Below are 13,642 nucleotides of genomic sequence, written 5' to 3'. Positions count from 1 at the left end.
GTCTCAAAAACAGAATAAAACAAGTGAAAAAAAAAAAAAAAGTAAAACGCCTCAAGCTGTGAGAGCTGGCTCACTGTGCTCACACAGGTGGGCTCTGGGCACAGTCTGCATCCTAACTGAAGTCACTCTCCCTCCAAGAGGGGTGACTCCTCCAAGTCTTGCCCCTCAGCTGCTTCTCTCAATCAGGCCTTCAAAAGAAATGATGGCAGCTGATTAACCAAGAAGGCAAATAGGTTAGGCCCCATTCCTCCCCCTTGCTGGCTTTGCCTTTAGATAAAGGAGCAACTACCACCTCAGACCAGAAGCAGCTGCCCAGAGTTCTTCAGGTAGATCAGGATTTCAGAGATGTTATATATAGGTCAGTGTGGCTTATTCTACCCAGGAATTTTAAACTTCAGTGAAGATGGGTGAGATGGCTCAGCAGGTACCCACAAGGTGGAAACAGAGGACCGACTCCTGCAAGTTGTCCTCTCATGGCAACATTCACACCATGGCCTGTACACTCATTTTGTTGTTGTTTTGTTTTGTTGAAGCCTGGCTGCCCTGGAACTCACTCTGGAGACCAGGCTGGCCTTGAACTCACAGAGATCCTCCTGCCTCTGCCTCCTGAGTGCTGGGATTGAAGGCGTGCGTCGCCACACCTAGCCCAATATGGACACTCTTATACATTTACACAGACTAAAATAGATCAATGTGGGGACCGGAGGGATGGCTCAGTGATTAGAGCACTTGTTGCTCTTGCAGAGGACCTGGATTCAATCCACAGGACTCACATGATAACTCACAACCACCCGCAATACCAGTTCCATAGGATCCAACTGGCATGCATGTGGTATACATACACATGTGCAAAGAAAACATTCATACACATAAGGTAAAGTAAAAAAAAATAGCTAAATAAATAAATAAATGTAATGAAGCTTGGTAGGCTTGGTTGGTGATGAAGTTCAGTTGCTAGGCAAGCACCAAGTTGTGGGTTTGATCTCCAGCACTTGTAGCACCAGCACTCAGGAGGAAGAGGATCCAAAATTTAAGATCATCCTTGACTACATAGTGAATTTAAAGCCAGCCTACACTGCATGAAACCCTGTCTCGAAAAAAAACCTGGTAAGCTGTGAATGTTAGTCTCCATCTCATCACACACACACACACACACACACACACACACTATAATACATACAATCACATGTTATATACAGTGTACATACATATATGTGTGCATATCATATACATATATCATGTAATATATAACACATATTGCATAAATATATGTGTATATATATCAGATCAATCTTCAGCTCTTTGAGATAGGGCTAAATCTGCAGATAGATCAATGCTGGGCTCCAAGTCAAATGGCCGGATACCCATCTTGACCATGCCAACTGACCAGCCCTCTGTCCTCAGCATGTCACAGCCTCATGGGACAGGATAACACCTACATTCTGGAGGTGTGGTTGCAGCAGTAATAAACAGAAAAAAAAGCACCTGGCATGGTGCCTAGCACATGTAGGCGCACAAAGAAATCACTGGAATCCAAATTACTCCCACCTCAAATCGTTCCCATAAATAGTAAACTTCAACCTACACACAGCTGAAATGTTTTGGGGAGTGTTTGCCTTGCTTATTTGTGGTGCTGGGGCTGAAACCTGGAGCCTTACACATGCTAGGTAAGCACTCTACCACTGAACTAGACCTCAGCCCTGATTTTTTTTTTTAATTATAGGAAGTTGACATGGTAGTAACAGTGGGATGTGTACAAGGTATAATTACTAATAGTAATTCTTACAAGATGTAAGGGGGAGCAAGTCCTTACAAATACTCAGTTGGCCGGGGAGGCAGACATGGTAAGATGCTATTTGGCATTATGTGTAGAAGTCTTTGAAGTGTTTACATCCATTGAGCCAGTGAATAATTTGACAACCAGTCATTTCTGCCAAAAAAAATACAAAAAGGACAATCAGTGCAATTATTACATGTATCATTGAAGGGTTCTTTTCAGGGTTATTTATGGAGGCTAAAAATGCCCACTCAGAAGATGACCAAGCTCTAACACATTCCTATGATAGACTATTTAACAGTTGTAAAAGACCACGTGCTGGCAGGAAATGTGACTAAGTTGGTAGAGCACTTGCCTAGCAAGCAGGAAGCCTGGATTCTAACCCAGCAACACAAAAACTGGGTGTGGTAGTTGCTGACTTTAATCTTAGCATTCAGGGGGTGGAAGCGGGGGTGAAATTCAGGGTTACTGTTGACCACATGGCAAGTTTGAGGCCAGCCTAGACAATGTGAGACCCTGCCAAAACAAACAAACAAATAAACAAACAAAAAACAACCACAAAAAAAGACCAAATGAAGCTCATGTGGTGGTGTGTGAGCAGACTTTTAACAAAACCTACACAGAAGAATAGGATCCCCAGACCCACAGAGTGGGAGGTGAGAACTGACCCGTATGTTGTCCTCTGACCTCCACATGCATAACCATACACATACACAATAAATAAATACAAACGGATATACAGAATAAAACTTTGATAAGCCCTGCTGGGGATCTAGCTCTCCACATGCATGCCATGGCACATAAATGACCATAAACAATAAATGAATGAATTCAATTAAATTAATAATTTTGTTATTAATTTAAATGTTTAAGTTAATTATTAATTTGAATGTTTAAATTAATCTATGTATTTTGATTAATAAATTTAATTAAATTAAAGTTTGATAAGCCTGGCTGGGAATAGCTTAGTTGGTAGAGTCAGCCCTCAGCTTTTTGAATGAATGAGTTCAATATTTATGTATACAAAGCTGGCAGTTTACCACACTAAATGTTACTAGAATTTATCTTGGATAATAGGCTTTTGGGTGACTTATATTTTCATTATTATATTATAATTATAATAATATGTATTATATTATGATACTATGTATATTCATGTTTTGCAAAATGGCTGCAGTTCATACGCCTTTTTTATTGGTTTGGTTTTGTTGAGACAGGGTTTCTCTGTATAGCCCTGGCTATCCTGGACTCACTGTAGACCAGACTGGCCTTGAACAGGGATCCATCTGCCTCTGCCTCCCTAGTGCTGATACACACTTTTAAACCAGAGAGCCAGAAATCAGAAATCAGGACCTAGCTCAAAACTCCATTTGGATTTAATGATACAAATATGTAAGGCTTTGTTTTTATAAAAGTTTGCTTATTAGTGAGTATAATGTATTATATAGAAATTGTATAATTTAGCAGTTCCCTTATGACATTTTTGCACATATATATCACGATACTTTGCTCATGCCCCCATCCTCCTCTTCTGGGTTGTCATTTTTACAGCATTGGTTTTTTTTTTTTTCTTCTTAAAATTCAGTTTCCCATGGGAGGATCAGGCAGATAGCGTCTGCTGTTCCCAGCTTTGATCTCTCTTGAACGTCACCCCACTCGTTCCTGGCATGCCACAGCTCAGACATCCTTGGAGGCCAGCATCTTGGGCTACAAATCAGGAAGCTGAAGGCTGAACCTGGTTTGGCTATTTTCAACTAATGAGCATGTTGGGAGCACCTTCCTTAGGCTACCATGAGCATCCTCCTTGGGCTGCACTGCATCCGTGGCGAAGAAGCTGAAGGTTCTGGATAGCATCTCGGCTAAATCGGCAGATTAGCGGGGCGTGGTGGGAGTTTGCGTCTATAATCCCAGCAGTAGAGAGGCTATAGTAGCAGGGTTGCCAAGAGTTTGAGGCCAACCTGGACTACAGTGTGAGTTCTAGGTTAGGCTAGGCTACAGTGAGATACTGTCTCAAGAAAAATAAAATAAAATAAAAATAAGGCTGATTAATTCTATCAGCTTGTAGCCAGGCTTGCATTTCTCCTATCTCAAAATCAACAGTCCCGAGAAGGAAAGAAGGAAATACTGCTGTTCCTGACACACTGGGTAAACTTGAAGGACATTGTACTAAGTGACATAGGCCAGATGCAGAAAGATAAATGCTGTAAGTCCGTCCACTCAACAGGAGGGATCCAAGGCAGCTGCATTTGTAGAGCCACCAGGGGGAATGGTGGTTGCCAGGAATCGGAGCTGTGGGGAAGACAGAAACTGGGGATCACAGGGCACAAATTTCAGCTGTGTGTGTGTGTGTGTGTGTGTGCGCGCGCACGCGCGTGCGCGCGCGCATGTGTGCGTGAATGCAGGTGCCAAGGGAGCCAGAAGAATCCCCTAGAGCGGGAGTTATAGGCAGTTGTGAACAACTCAATGTGGGTTCTGGAAACTGAACTTGGATCCTTTACAAGGGTGATATACACTCTTAACCACTGAACCAACTCTCTAGTCCCCCAATTAGATATTTTTTATTAAACAAGTAATAAACTTCTCTCCCCAGTGTGATAGTGCTATGTATCTGTAATCCTAGCAATGAGGATACAGAGGCAAGAGGATCATGAGTTCGAGGCCAGCCTGCGTTGCGTAGGGAAACAAGTCTTCAAAACATTTTTTAAAAAAAATCCTCACTTCTCCATTTGTTCTATTGCCCAACCTCATCACAGCAGTTTTCAACAAAAGGCCTCAAATGAACTGAACCTCTCTCACTGTGCCTGGTCCCTCTTCTCCTAATCTCCTGGCCTCACTCGGTACTATCTCGACCACAGGGAGATTGACAGTCAACTCTGACTGTCTCACTCCACAGTCTGTGGAGGGCCCCTGCTTTCCACCACTGGTCCCTTCCCCTAACCACCATTGCTCCTCTACTCACTCACCGTCCCACAGTCACCTATCCCTCCTCTGGTGACAGTGAACCACAGGCCTGGCCCTCGAGCTGACTCCTGCCCACTTATTCTCTTTGCTATTCCATCAAGTTTTATGGCTCTTAATAGCATTTTCTTTTTAAAAAAGAAAGAAGGAAGGGAGGAAGGAAAGAAGGAAAGGGAAGCAAAAATCAATTTCATTTTGTGGAGCATGTTTAGGTTTACAGCAAAATTAAACAGAGCTTTCCTGTCCTCCCAGACCTGGCAGCCTCCCCCTTACAACAGACCTCCCACACCATAGAGACATCTGTGATCTGTGGTGGAGTCTACACTGACATGCCATGGTTACACAGAGTTCATATCAAGTGTGCCTTCCAGATCCAGGGTGCTCACACTTGTATCTTCAGCCCCCCACACCCCTGACACACCCTCAACTCCTCCTTGGGCAGTCTGGTAAGACATTCCAAATGTGATGTTTCTAGAACAAATTCTCTCTTCCCACTCCTGCTCTCTACCAGTTAAAGGTAATAGTACTTCATGAGTCACTCGGACAAGTATCTGCCAGCCATTGTTCCCATCTTGTGCCGAGGAGTCTTTTAAAATCCAGAATTTGACACTTCTTGCTCTTCCATTCCACCAAAGCCACCACTTCTGCACAAATGAAGCACTTCTTCCCAGCCTGCTTCCTCTTCGCTGTAATCTGTCGTAAACCTTGTCTGCAGGAGGACTGCTCCACCCAGGGAAGTCTTCATGCCAACCCTCTGTCTGACAGTTTTATGTCACCCTGAGAGGAAGTCCTGGGTCACACAGAGACCTGTGAGCTCCCGGTGGTGAGTTAACCCTCCTCAGGACTCCAGATGCCTTCACCTGCGCCCTGCCTGTGCCCCCCTGACTTCGCTGGTATAACATTGGGACAACATTGAACAAAACAGAGCCCATTTTCGCTCAGGGCCGTTTCCACAGGTCCTGTCCCTCTCTTATCTTCTCATCCAAGTCCCCATAAATCATGTTTAAGACGGCAAAGACAGGACTGAGGATGCAGGTGAGTGGGTAGACTGCTTGCCTAGGATACATGAAGTCCTGGGTTCAATCCCTAGTGTTGCATAAACTAGGCTTTTTTCATGCATGTCTGTAATCATGGCACCTTAAAGGTAAAGGCAGGAGGATCAGAAGTCCAAGGTCATCCTTGGCTACAATGAGACCAGATCTCTAAAAAAGCAATCAAGCAAACCCTTCCATGCCTTCTTTTTCTCTATCCCTGCTACCTGTGTTCCAGCGGGTCCCTTCCAACATGGTATAATTTACAGGTTTCTTCTTTGCTGGCCCCTCCCTCTAACTCCCCACGTTACCTTCTCCCTTGAAAATGGGCTCTGTTTTGTTCACTGTTGTCCCAGCACTTGCAAAAGTGTCTGATGTAGGAAACAGTCAACGTTAGGTTGATGAATCAAAGGAAGGTGTGAAGCTGTCCTTCCTCCCGAAGGCCACTTGAAATGGCAGAGGAGTTAGAAGCTGAGCACATGCCAACAGAGAGCTCACAGCACATTGAGAGCGGGCAGAGGAGCAGAAATTGCCATTAATGGGAGGAAGAACCTGAATGCAAGAAGTGCCCTGGGAACTCAACACGGTGCCCCCACAGAGCTCAGAGAGCTCCTGCCTGGAAAGCTCAGACCTCAGGAAGCAGGAAGACAGAGCAGGCAAAGGTTAGCATCAGGGACAGGAGAGAAGGCTGTGTGAGCAGGCCTCCCTCTCCCAGCCACCTAAGGAACAGAAACTATTTGGGGAAATATTAGAGCACAGAGGCTTTAGGCTTGGGGCAATGGGCAGGCAGAGGCTGGAGGGGTAAGAGTTCCAGACCAGCCAACAACAAACTGGCTTGAAACGCTAAGGGATGGGATGCAGCTCATTCAGCAGTGTTTGCGCCAGGTCCAGTCTCCAGCACCACATGAGCCGGGTGTGAGCTGCATGGCTGTCGCCCAACTACTCAGACAGTAAAAGCTGGAGGATCAAAAGTTCAAGGCCATCCTCAGGTACAATCAGTTTGAGGCCAGCCTGGGGTACATGAATATGTTTTTTTTTGTTTTTGTTTTTTTTTAAGGCAGTTAAACATATGTCTGTTGTTTAATCCAAACGTTCCACAGAAAAATGGAAGCATACGGCCAGCAAGATGGCCCAGCATGTAGGCACTTGCTGCCAAGCCTAATGACCTGAGTTCAGTCCCTGGGACCCATATGGTAGAAGGAGATGATCAACTCCTGAAAGTTGTCCTCAGATCTCCACACACCGTGCCACAGTACATGGGCACACACACACACACACACACACACACACACACACACACACACACACACACACACTCAACTCACACTCGCCAAATAAAAACATAAGAAAAATCTCAAATGGGAGTGTATGTAATGCAATGTCCGCAGCTGCTTTATTTGAAATAGCACTAATTGGAAACACCAAATGGTCATCAACAGTTGACTGGAAGGAAACTCCTGGCGTATGGATATAATGGAATACTAGGCATCTACCCCCCCCCCCACTCGAAAATGTTGGCTACCGATAGATTCTGGGAGAGAGTGAGTCGTTGTTTTCAGTTGTGAACCACTGAGCAAATCACAAGGAATGACCAGAAAGCAACGCTGGCTGCAAGTCTTGCAGACAAAGTCCCCAAGACTGGAAAGGAAAGTGTAGTGTCTGGTGTCTCACACTCTTACAATATGCATATATCATTTTACTAAAAATAAGAATTAATTTTTAAAATTCTGATGACTGCATTTGCCTCGTCCACACAAGAGGGAAGACTTGGTGATGGTGGCAGTACTAGTGACTGACGTCTTCTTAGGTGCTTGGCACAGTGGAAAGTGTGGTTTCATATACTGTCCTCATACAGTAACCCTTGAGTGCCTTTGCCACCACACAGCCTCTGACGGTCGTCTGGGCAACAGGATGCTTGAGCCTCTCAGAATGTCTCCTTGGGTATGTGTCAGTCTTGTGTTTCAGATAAAGTATCTTAAGGCTCGCACTGGTTTTTGGAAACTGTCAAAAGCTCTTTGGTGGCAGTGAACAGAACGAGGTGTGAGATGACACAGAAATCAGTTGGGGACTGGGGAGGAGCTGGGCCAGTGTATCAGCATGTTTCCAAGTTCCGGGGATGAGTTAATGAGAACCACAGTGGGGAAAATGACAGTTGATGGCTTTCAGAGACAAGCACATACCCATTTGGACATTATTGTGTGGTGGACTTTTCCTGGGGATTGCAATACATACACATCTAGAGGAGCCTAGTGAATCTGGTCAGTTTCAGGGACTTCCTGAAGCTGTTCTGAGTTATTTGTTGTATTGAAAATAGATTTTTTTTTCTCACATAATGTATCCTGGTTATGCTTTCCCCCTCCCTCTACTGCTTCCAGTCCCCACCTCCCCTCCCATCTGGATCTACTTCCGTTCTGTGTCTCATTAGAAAACAAACAGGCTTCTAGGGGATAATAATAAAATTAAAATAAGACAAAACAAAACTAACACATTGTATTTGGACAAAATAAACAGAAGGAAAAGAGCCTAAGGGAAGGTACATGAAACTTGTTTGTACATTCAGGAATCCCCAAAAGCCCTAAACGGGAAGCCCGGTGCAGCCCTGTGCAGGCCGTGTGTTTGCTGCCTCAGTCTCTGTGAGTTCGTATGAGCTTTGATCATGGTGATTTGGAGGTCCTTGTTTTCTTGATGTCTTCCTTCCCCTCTGGCTCTTACATTCTTTCCACCTCCTCTTCCACGGGTTTCTCTGAGCCCAAAGGCAAGGGATGTGATAGAGACATCCCTTTTAGGGCGGAGTGTTCCAAGGTCCCTCACTCTGTATAATGTCTAACTGTGGATCTTTGTATTTGTTTTCATCGGCTGCAGGAGGAAGCTTCTCTGATGATGGCTGAGCAAGGCACTGATCTATGTGTATAACAGAATGTCGTTAGGAGTCATTTCATTCCTGCTTTTTTGTTTGTTTGTTTTAGAACAGTAGTGTTTGGTTTTACCCTAAGCCCCTGAGCTCTCTGATTTCAAGTTCTTGATCACTGAAGCAGCACTGATTATGGATTCCAGCTCATGGAGTAAGACTTAAGTCAAATCAGATACTGGTTGGTTACTCCCGTAAGCTTTGTGCCACTATTGTATTGCATATCTTGTAGACAAGACATATTGTAGATCAAAGGTTTTGTGGCTGAGTTGGTGTATGAATCTCTCCTTTAGCAGTATGCAGAGTGCCTTCCTGTACCAAAGATGCTAGCACAGACCGGTGAAGGCTCTATGGAGGCACCAGCTTGACCTCTTTTTGTTCATTGAGTTGTGTAGGTGTTATCATCAGCCATAGTGCCTTGCCTATGGAGAACATAGGAGAACAACCTACAGTCTTGACAAACAACCTACAGTCTGGGTTGTTTGGGGGGTTCCCATGGGACCCTTTGGCCAAAAAATTAGATGTAGTCCAGTCCTGGTACTGGAAGCTTCATTTGGTTACAAGGATGGCCAGTTGGGGCTCTGTCTCCTCCATTATTTGGCGATTTCATTTAGATCACCTTCACATATGTATATATTTTAGGAAGTTTCTACTGTATTAGATTTCCGTACCCCTCAAATGGCCCTTAGTTTTAACTGTCTCTCCCCATATTCTCTCCCTCGTTCCCCTCTTCCTTCCCCTTCTGTACGAGGTACTCCCATTTCAGCCACCCCATTCACCTATAGCTATCTGTTCTATTTCCCTTTCCTAACAAGATCTACCGGCCCTCACCACACTGCCAGTCCTTACACTATACTTAACCTTTGTGACTCTCTTGGGTTGTAGCTTGATTATTACTGACTTGAAAGCTAATATCCACATATAAGTAAATGTGTATTATATTTGTCTGTCTGTGTCTGAGATATCTCACTCAGGATGATTTTTTTTTCTAGTCCCATCCACTTACCTGAAAGTTTTATGATTTTATTTTTTTAACAATTGAGTAATTACATTGTGTAAATAAACCACTTTTTTTTTCATTCATTCTTCTGCTGAGGGATATCCTTACAGCATGAGCTGTCAATTTAAACATGTTGGGTGGTGCTTCACGCCTTTAATCTCAGCACACCTTTAATCACAGAAGCAGGCTGGTCTCTGTGAGTTCAAGGCCAGCTTGGTGTACCAAGGTAGTTCCAGGACAGCCAGAGCTGTAACACAGAGAAACCCTGTCTCAAAAACAAAATAAACAAAGAACAAAAAACAAAAAATTAAATTCAACCTCAAATTCTACATTCCACCTATTTTTAGGTATCCATGTCAACGATGCCGAACAGATTCACATTGCAAGAGTTCTCCGGAACTTCCATCTTGTCAGTCTGGTATTCTACCCATTCGCTAGCTTCACTCCCCACTCCTTCCAGCTCTGACACCCTAGTTCGGGTTTTGTTTTGTTTAATTTGACAATCTTAATAATGTAAACAAATCTAGCTTACTCCACTTAGCAAAATGTCTTCATGATTCCTCCCAGTGCAGGAGAGACGAGTGTCACTCCCTTCTTCCCTCTACCATTTCTTCTTTTCCACTTTTATAAGACAGGTTCTCAATATGTAGCCCAGGCTGGCTGCAAAGTTGAGATCCCCCTTGCTGCCCAGTGGTGGCGCAGGCCTTTGATCACAGCACTCAGGCGTCAGAGGCAGGTCGTCTGAGACCCAGACCAGCCTGGTCTACAGGGTGAGTTCCAGGACAGCTACTCAGAGAAACCCTGTCTTGAAAACAACAACAACAAAAAAGGAACAATATGTAAAAGTGTCATGTATAAAACAGTGAAGTTGGGGGGCGGGGGAGCCATCAAGATGACAAAGTGAGTGAAGGCAACAGCTACCAAACTTGAGTTCAATACCTGGGGCGCACAAGGTGAAAGGAGAGAACTGACTCCCTAAAATTGTTCTCTGACCTCCATATGTATCTACATCGTGTCCCTTGTCCCCTTCCCACACATGCACAAAAAAAAAAAAAAAGGATTGATTTTTAAGTGAATGGTTTGGGTTTTTTGTTTTTGTTTTTGTTCTTGTTTTTTTAAGTATAGTAAGGCCAGGGAGATGACTTAGCAGGCAGAGGCACCTGTGCCCGGGACTGGTGACTGGAGTTTAATTCCTGGATCCCACAAGGTGGCAGGAGAGAACCAATTCGCATGTCTTAGTATGCGCACCTGTGTTCGTTCTCTCTCTCTCTCTCTCTCTCTCTCTCTCTCTCTCTCTCTCTGTGTGTGTGTGTGTATGTGTTTCTCCCTCTTCCTCTCTCTCACACACAATTTTAAAATGTGGTTAATTAGGTCACTGTTCCCAGAATATGAAAAATTTGTATCATTTCATTTCAAAATCTTTTATTAGATTTAGATTTCCACTTCTTTTACACATCCTTTCTTTATTCTTGCTACTAAAACCCTGGCAGACTATTCCTAATGAAAAGTCATCAGCAAGCCCACAGAGCATAACAAGCACTCACTGGAACACACACAGTAAAGCTTCAGCGGGTCACTTGACCGGGAACAAAGGGCATGTGTGGCTAATGTGAAGCAAAGATTGTGCCCCCAGACTGGCTCCCTTCTTGAAATTTTTGTTCCAGCCCTCACACAAGCACTGTCACAAGCCCCACTGGGAGTGCTTAGAGGAGACCAACCTGCTGGAGAGTCCCCCTTGATTGTCAGTCAGGGGCTTCCAGGGGTACTCTTCATGGTCCCCCTCCCCTCCCGCAGTGCAGTGGTAGAACACTGCCTAGACTTTGGGAGACAGTTGAACTTTGATGTAGAAAAAAAGCAGTGGTCCCTTGAAGTGAAGTGACAAGAGCCTCCAGGATCATGACATCCTCCTCATTTCAACAGATAACCAGATTCTCTGGTTCTGTACACAGGGCTTCTATTCTCTTCTAGCCCTAGGAATATCTTTTTGCTTTTTACTGTCATTTGTTTGTAAATAGTTCACAAACTTACCTCAGATAACTCATTTGCTTTCTCAACAACTATTCACAAAACATCCAATTCGAGTGCTGGGCTGTGACATCACTAATACATAGAACAGGAAAATTTCCTAAAGCCCAGTGGAATCAATAGTCTGGGAAGCATCATTAAGCAAAGAATTATACAGATACACAAAGCCATCATCGCAAGGGCTATAAAAATAAATGACATGACAGAGGAAAGGCTGAATTTCCTATTTCTGTATAAAATATTACAGCCTCGTTAGAAGTAATATAAGCAAAAGTACAGGGTGGGGAGAATATTGAGCTATTAATTAAAAGATTACATTTGGCCATCGAGATGGCTCAGAGGTAAAGGTGCTTGCTTTGAAGCCCAGCACATGGTAGAATTGACTCCAGCATGTTGTCCACTGTCTTCTATATGCACATATGGCATATGTGTCATGCTTCACCACACACACACACACACACTCTCTCTCTCTCTCAATAAATAAATAAATAAATAAATAAATAAATAAATAAATAAATAAATGTGACATCCCAATCAACCTCTGAAAGCTGTTTGGCAAACTATACTGGGCGGCAGACATGGAGATCATTAATGCAAAAAATACTAGTCCTTCTAAGATCTGGGAGAGAAAAAAAGAAACAAGGCTGGTGAGTCTTACTTCACACTCTCATCTACAATTCTGGAGCCCTAGAAAGTTCATTGTAGGTATCCAGCAGGGTGGTATGGCCCCAACAGAGAAACTAAACTACGGCTCCTCTCAATAGCTTAGGCTGTTCACAAGTTGTACATTGTGGAACATCTACATCTACTAGCTTTAGATTTTAATCAGTTTATTGAATGTGAAAATCTAGAATGTACATTTATCAATTATCAGCAACTTATAGCATACAGTTACTTATTTCACCCCATTTTGCATACATAATTTTGAATTTCTGTTTACAAGTATACTCAAATTGAATGATTTCTTTAAAATGGGCAGAGGGGCAGGGATTGCAGCATTGTGAGATCTGCTGGCTATATATACTAAAACCTGGTTATCTTTAAAATGGCCTAATTCTACGGTGCCACTGAATGACCAGAGATTTTGCAAAACCCCTCCTAAGTGAAAAGAATGAAGAAAAGTCAAAGTGAGTTCCACAGGTAAGCAGCTTCAAGTTCAACATCTGAACCTTAACCAGAAGCAATTACTTTCAGCACAGGATTGCCTGACTGTCCTCTAACAGCTATCCAAATGCACTAGTTTTAATTATTTTCTGACATTTCCAAACAACCTTGTTTAAGGGTGTTGACATTATATATGAAACCAGGTGCAGTAGTATAAACCTGCAGTCCCAGCTACCAGATACTGTAGCAGGAAGATTCCTCAAGCCCAGCAGTTGGAAGAGAGTCTGAGCACCCTATTTATTTTACTGTGTGTGTCTATGTAACTGGGGGTGAGGGGTGTACGGGTGGAGGCTGGAAGCTAACTGGCAGAAGTCAATTCTACCATATGAATACTGGGGATGGAGCTCAGGTCATCAGGCTTGATGGACCACCTCATCTGCCTGCCACCTTTTTTTTTTTTGACAGTCTCACTGTAATCTAAACACTTCATTTCAGCTAGACTGGCTGAGCAGTGAGCTCCCAGGGTTTGCCTGTCTCAGTGTCCACTATGGATACTAGACAGAGCACTTTACCAACTGAGCGATCTCCTCCTCAGCCCCTCCTTTTCAGTGTTGTGGTCCCTCTACTCCTAACTCTATCCCCTAAATTTTCTTTCACATTTAGTTCTTAGTCAAATACCTAACAGAGGTATTTGCACAAAGTACCTTAATTACAATACCTAGCCTAGCTCCAGTCTTTCAAATATGCCCAACTCCAGTAGAAAACAGGAGCCAAATTTCTTATTAACAAGGCATTTAAAAACTGTGGTGTGGTGGCACGCACCTGCAATCCCAGCACTA

Source organism: Cricetulus griseus, chromosome 3 (assembly GCF_003668045.3).
Source record: "Cricetulus griseus strain 17A/GY chromosome 3, alternate assembly CriGri-PICRH-1.0, whole genome shotgun sequence".
Taxonomy (NCBI): Eukaryota; Metazoa; Chordata; class Mammalia; order Rodentia; family Cricetidae; genus Cricetulus; species Cricetulus griseus.
Note: the sequence above shows the minus strand (reverse complement) of the source record.